This window comes from Triticum dicoccoides, chromosome 4B, assembly GCF_002162155.2.
Source record: "Triticum dicoccoides isolate Atlit2015 ecotype Zavitan chromosome 4B, WEW_v2.0, whole genome shotgun sequence".
NCBI classification, from domain to species: Eukaryota; Viridiplantae; Streptophyta; class Magnoliopsida; order Poales; family Poaceae; genus Triticum; species Triticum dicoccoides.
In genome coordinates, this window is record NC_041387.1 from 102,074,619 (window position 1) to 102,081,651 (window position 7,033).

A 7,033-nucleotide genomic window follows, 5' to 3' on the forward strand; every position below is an offset into this window, starting at 1 on the left:
CATGAACAGAAAGCGGCAAGAGCATGATGACATGGATGCTATCATTCATCTCAGGTGCTTCATCAGGAACTCCAAACATTGTGATGCCATCATGAGCAGCACATCCAGCATCACCCCAAGTTAGTAGCTGAACCTGAGCTTTGTAGCAGTTGTAACAGCCCAAGATTGATGGTGTTTTTTTAATTAGCATAATTATTTGTTGCATTAGCATGCCATCATGTCTACTTTACATTAATCTTTTTTTTGGAGGGCTACTTTACATTAATCTTGAAATGAGGTTGATTCAACAACCTTCAAATTTTATTAAAGGCAAATCCTAATTAAAATGCAACTTTAGTAAAGTGAATAGATATTGATCTATTTTAATTGAGGGATCCACTTGATGGAATCTTTTGAAACCCTGGATATTGCCTTCCACTATATTAGGGAGCTACTAAATTTATTCCATGATTTTCATATCACTGTATCACATACCTATTGTTCAACCCCAAATAATAATTAAAATAGATTTATTATGTTAGAAAATATAAATATAAGCCCTAAATACTGATTATTTTTGTGTGGCCTTAGATTGAAAAGCGGCTAGAGCATATGGCATGGATGCTATCATTCATCCCAGGGTGCTTCGTCAGAATTTTGCGAAACCTTATAATTTTTTTAACACAACATACTGATGCCATTTAAGAGCATCTCCAATAGACGGTTCAAAATTTGGCGGTCCAAAACCGAAGATGTAAAATTTGGACCGCCAAAAAGTGCGTTTTGGAGCTCCGAAAAAAGCTCAACTCCAACAGATGGTCCAAAAGAGCAACTCCAATAGATGGTCCAAAATGAAGATGTAAATTTCTTAAAACGACAAACTACTAGTCCATTCAACATAGTTCAAACATCAAATTCAACATAATTTCATACATGAACTTCAACTACTACTTATTCAAACTACTAGATAAACTACTACTCATCGTCGGAGTTACAGAACTGCTCCTAGAACTCGTCCTTCTCCGGGTCGTCGCACCCTCCTCCTCCTCCTCCGAGAAGCCTGCCCAGTTGAAAGGATCGAGATGGACCTAGAGGGGGGGGGGGGTGAATAGGTACAATTACAAATTTTAATTGTTACTTGGCAATTTTAGGCAATAATGCGGAATATGAAGATGAGCCTAACAATTGCACGTGAGCACAAAGTACTAAGCAAACAACACAAACACGTAAGTAGGTAGGCACAATATAATGTACGTAAGTGTAACGAGACAAGTAACCATAAGTAGAGAGTTAGGGTTAGGAATACCCGCAACTCCGGGAGACGAGGATGTATGCCGATGTTCACTTCCTTGGAGGGAAGCTAGTCACCGTTAGAGGGGTGGATGTTACCACGAAGGCACACCTACGCCACGAAGGCTCACCCTATTCTCCCTTTGAGACAACACCACGGAGGCATTTCTCAACCACTAGTGGTAGACCTTGGGGTGGTCTCCAAACCCTCACAAACTTTTCCGAGGGTAATCACAAAGTTTGATTCCTCTCCGAATGACTCCTACCGCCTAGGAGTCTCCAACCTCCAAGAGTAACAAGAATGATGGGAAAAGCTCAAAACTTGCTCAAGTCACGAATTTCTTTGGTGCAAAGAAGGGGAAGGAGTGAATCTATCACTTGATTGGAGAACTTCTCTCAAATGCTCCTAGAACACTTGGGAATCTAGGATTTAGTGTGGATGAATGAGAGAGAGAGAGAGAGTGAGGAGTGTTCTTGAGAGGCTCAAAGTGAATGGTCAACCTTATCCCATGGAAGGAAGAGGTATATATATATAGGTGGTGAGTAAAAGTGACCGTTTGGGGTACAGGATGGGCCGGACGTCCGGAGAACGTCGGACGTCCGGAGGCACAAATAGGTCCGGACGTCCGACAGTCATCGGACGACCGGCCGCTGTGAAAAGTGTGACCCACAATCCAGTGTACAGGATACAGACGTCCGAGCTGGGTCGGACATCCGGAGCACGGACGACCGGAGGGTCCGGACGTCCGTAAAAATGCTTCTGTTGTGAAAGTGTCGGACGTCCGGAGAGTTCCGGACATCCGTAAAAATGCTTCTGTTGTGGAACGCCGGACGTCCGGAAGTGGCCGGACGTCCGGGCAATCAAGAAGGACCGGACGTCCGTAGAACACCGGACGTCCGAAGGCAAGGTATAGAAATAGTATCTTTTGAGCAAGTTTTTCCACTAGATCCATCGATCCCCTCTTAATAGTGCGGGATCCCTATACTCAAGAACAAACCATAAATGAAGTCAACATCTTGTATCTCCATTCTTGAGTTATATGCTTTTTGTCCCTAGTCATGATCCATGCACACGGTCTTTGGAACATAATCCTGAGATATACTTGACAAACATGATTAGTCCCGAGCATATGTGTTGTCATCAACATCAAAATATGATTAAGGGCATGATTGCACTTTCAATCTCCCCCTTTTTGGTAGTTGATGACAACACATATGCATACTCATAATAGTAATCGGAAGTATTGTTGTGGAGCTCAATAACCATAATAAGAATGAGTAGCGAGCGAGCTCCCCCTGAAAGTGATACCATAGATACTACTAAAACAAAATGATGAGGGCTCCCCCTCAAAATGATGCCTCCAGTATAACCAAAACTCATACACATGATAATCAAGAGTTAAACTTCATATAGATTCATCACATGTAGATTCACCAAATCTCAGATTCAACAATCTCATAACATAGGTTGATTCACCAAATCTCAGATTCAACAAGTTCATAACATAGGTTCAGTACAAGCTAAAACACAACCATAACAATAAGTTTGATTACATAATGAGCTAGAATAACATGCATATGGAGTCTACTCCCCCTTTGGCATCAAGTATCCCAAAAAAAACTAGGGGAAAAAACATAACAACATTAGAGATCATCCTCATCATCATCATTATGAACACCACTGCCACCAGCCTCGTCGAAGAAATCAGCACACTCAGGACCGGAGGGAAAACCAAAGTCAGAAGGGGGGTCTGCAGGAAGACGCTCATCGTCACTTACATCATACACTCCTGAGTCTCTCAAACGAGCCTTCAGAGCGTTCTTGGAAGTGACCATGCGAGTGACCACATCGTGGTGTTGGGAGCAATGGTAGGTGAACATCTTCATCATGGCTGAGTGAGCCTTCCCAAGAAAACGAGCAATGCACCCAGGCATCACTGGAAGGAGGATGGGTAGCATGAGAAGGAACACTAGCGGCGGTGCGACTAGCAGTAGCGGGCGGAGGAGGAACGTGATCAGCCGCCATGTGAGCGGGAATGACCCATCGCTCATGTACATGAGTGCGAGCAATAGGAAAGGGACCTACATGTTCGATAAAAGCCTGAATAAAAGGTGCATGAGGAAAATCCCTCTTGTGTTGGAAGCTAGCAAGGCGGATCTCATGACATAAAAAATGTGGGACATTTATCTTCCCTTTAGGAGATGTGAAGAGGCAATGCATGAGATCGATGCAGTAGCTGCTGCAGGAGCCCTTGTCACCCATCTTGGGATAGATGGTGCGGATGACACACTGGCAATGCCCTTAGGCTTATGGTTGGGGTCATCCTTGTGGATTTTGAACCCAGTGTTGGGAAATCCAAGGGCAGTGACAAACTGAGCATAAGATGCTGTGAGTGCAGTGTCGGAGGTCATCCATGTGACAGTGTTATCAGGAGCAAAGTAACATGTGGCATAAAACTGATGGATGGCAGCGTGGTTAAAATCATGTTGAAAGGCGAATGGAGCAGCTAGGTTGGACGACTCAATGAGCTCAATGGCTCCCGGATATTTCTCCGGATGAGTGCGAATGTGCTCAAGATCAATGCAAACATGAAGTGACAAGCCCTTAGGGATGACAATCGTGGTGAAGATGTCGGCTTGGACATTTGTGCGAAAGCGACTATCCTGAGAATCCCTAACAATGGTAAATTGATCTACATCATGACGCAATTTAAGATATGAAGTTTTTGGCACCTCGTTGAAACGCTTAATATGACGACCAAGTGGCAGTGGAGGCTCAATGGAGATGTGGCGAGCATCACCGTGGGGTTGCACCGGAGGAGGAGAGGGTGAAAGGTTGGACGACGAGTGCCCGGCTTGGGTGCAGCGACGCGAACGCCAATCATCGGGGACGGATCCACCTCCTCAAGCTCATCCTCAAAGTCTGACCCCTCCGAGGAGGAATCACTGGATGAGCTGGGAGGACGAGCGGCACGTTTCCGAGGGCGATCTTCCTCCTGGGAGTCGTCGGAGCCACCACGACGAGACGGACGAGCCGGCCCTCCGGCGACTTGCTTGCGAGCTGAGTGCTTGGACCGAGGCATCGTGACCTAGGGAAGAAGGAAAGCACATATCAACACCCCTCCATAGATCAGGGTGAATGCATGAAGGGGGGGGGGGGTTGCCCTACCTTGAACGGAAGAACAAGGAGGGGACGAGCGGCGTGCTGCAGCAGGTGGCCGACGGGCTGGTCGGGGAGAGAAGCCCCGGGCTGGATGGGCTGGACGGGGAGCCGCAGATCCGCGGCGGAGAGAAGCCCCGGCGAGGGGCACGGCGGCGGGCGGCCGCGATGAGTGGTCGCACGGCAGGAGCGGCGGCGGCAGTGGGGAAACTAGCGGATATGTGGTTAGTTGAGAAACCCTACGGCGCAGTTTATATAGTGGCCAGTAAAAACGTCCGGACGTCCGAAGCCTACGGACGACCGGAGTCGAATATGCGTCCGGACGTCCGGGAGCGTACGGACGACCGGAGTCGGGACCAACAGAAAGTAGAGGATGACAGAGATGATTCTGCGGACGACCGACGGCTTCGGACGACCGGACAAATTGTAACAGAAGGGTTATTACGGAAGTCCGGAGTCTTACGGACGTCCGGAGTTTCGGCGTCTAGGCCAACTACGGGAACCAGAGTGGATTTTACGGACGTCCGGAGAGGCCGGACGACCGGTCGATGGCAGTCAGAGAAGAATTTACGGATGTCCGGATGCCTACGGACGACCGGCAGTGAAGAACCACACGGACGTCCGGAACCTACGGACGTCCGACGCCAGAAGTTTTGATAGGAGGCAAAGGTGCAAGTGATGATCATGATGAGGAGAAGGCAATTTTCGTCCACAGTAAAAATTTACTTATGTAGTAACTAATACTCTACCTCACTCAATCATAGTCATATACTACAAGTGGTGGCTATTGCCACAATGTCTGAGTAGACATGACATGACACGGAAAGATTTGAACTTTGAGTGCATAGTCACTACTCCATCATGTTAAAGCACCATAGGCCTAGACCCATGGATACTTTGAAAGTGTTGGTTCTTTTTATGCATTAAGTAGGGCGAGAACATTCATGAATTGAATGTCTCCTCCTAAGTATATGCCTTCATCATGACAAGACATTAGATTCATGCATGAATGGGTACTAGATTTCACAAAATGTTGTCAAGCTCCAAGATACCAAGTTCACGCCTAAGTCGACAGAACCTTGCTTCATCTAAAGGTTTGGTGAAGATATCTGCTAGTTGAAAATCTGTGCCAATGTGGTCAATGTGAATATCACCCTTTTCAACATGATCTCTCAAGAAATGATACCTAATCAATGTGTTTGGTGCGAAGATGATCTTTGGGGTTCTCAGCAATGTTGATGGCACTTTCATTATCACACAGAAGAGGCACATTTCTATAGGTGATACCGTAATCCTTCAAAGTTTGCCTCATCCATAACAACTGAGTTGCACAACTAGCGGCAGCAATGTATTCAGCTTCCGTGGTAGAAAGAGCAATACAATTTTGTTTCTTCGAGGACCAACTCACCAAAGATCGTCCAAGAAACTGATATGCACCGGATGCGGACTTACGATCCACTTTGTCTCCAGCCCAATCCGCATCCGTGTACCCAATGAGATCAAACTTAGCATCCTTGGGGTACCAGAGGCCCAACTTTGGGGTGTGAACAAGGTATCTAAGAATATGCTTAACCGCCTTATGATGACTTTCCATAGGGAAAGCTTGAAATCTAGCACACATGCATACACTGAACATGATGTCTGGTCTAGATGCACAAAGATAAAGCAATGAACCAATCATAGAGCGGTAAGTAGATGGGTCGAAAGGAGTACCATTTGTGTCTTCAATGAGAGTAATTTTGGTTGGCATGGGTGTCTTGCATGGACTAGCATCAGACATACCAAACTTTTCTAGAATATCCTTGAGGTACTTTGCTTGAGATAAGAAAATTCCTTCTTGAAATTGTTGAATTTGAAATCCGAGAAAGAACTTCAAATCCGTATTGAGTGACATTTCAAAATTCTTGGTCATTGAAGCCGCAAACTTCTTGCACAAATGAATGTTAGGAGAACCAAAAATGATGTCATCTACATAGATTTGGCATAGGATCAAATCACCCTTGTCCCTCTTATTAAAAAGAGTGGGATCGATCACCCCTCTCACAAAACCATCATCGAGTAAAAACTTCTTCAGATGATCATACCAAGCACGAGGTGCTTGTTTGAGGCCATACAAAGCCTTATGAAGTTTATACACATAGTCTTTGTGAAAGGGATCAACGAACCCGGGTGGTTGTGACACATATACTTCTTCTTGTAGAGGACCGTTAATGAAAGCACTCTTCACATCCATTTGATGTAATGTAAAACCATTGAAAGCGGCATAAGCAAGTAAGATGTGAATGGATTCAAGACGGGCAATGGGGGCAAAGGTCTCACCAAAGTCCAAACCTTCAACTTGTGAGTACTCTTGTGCCACTAACCTTGCCTTGTTGCGGATGATTACACCATTTTCATCTTGCTTGTTCTTGAAAATCCATTTTGTTCCAATGACATTGTGCTCGGTAGATGGCCTCTTGACTAATGACCACACTTGGTTGCGTTCAAAACTGTTCAACTCTTCTTGCATAGCAACAAGCCAATCGTTGTCCATCAATGCCTCTTGTACCTTGAGTGGCTAAATACTAGACACAAACGAGAAGTGAGCACAAAAGTTTGTCAAAT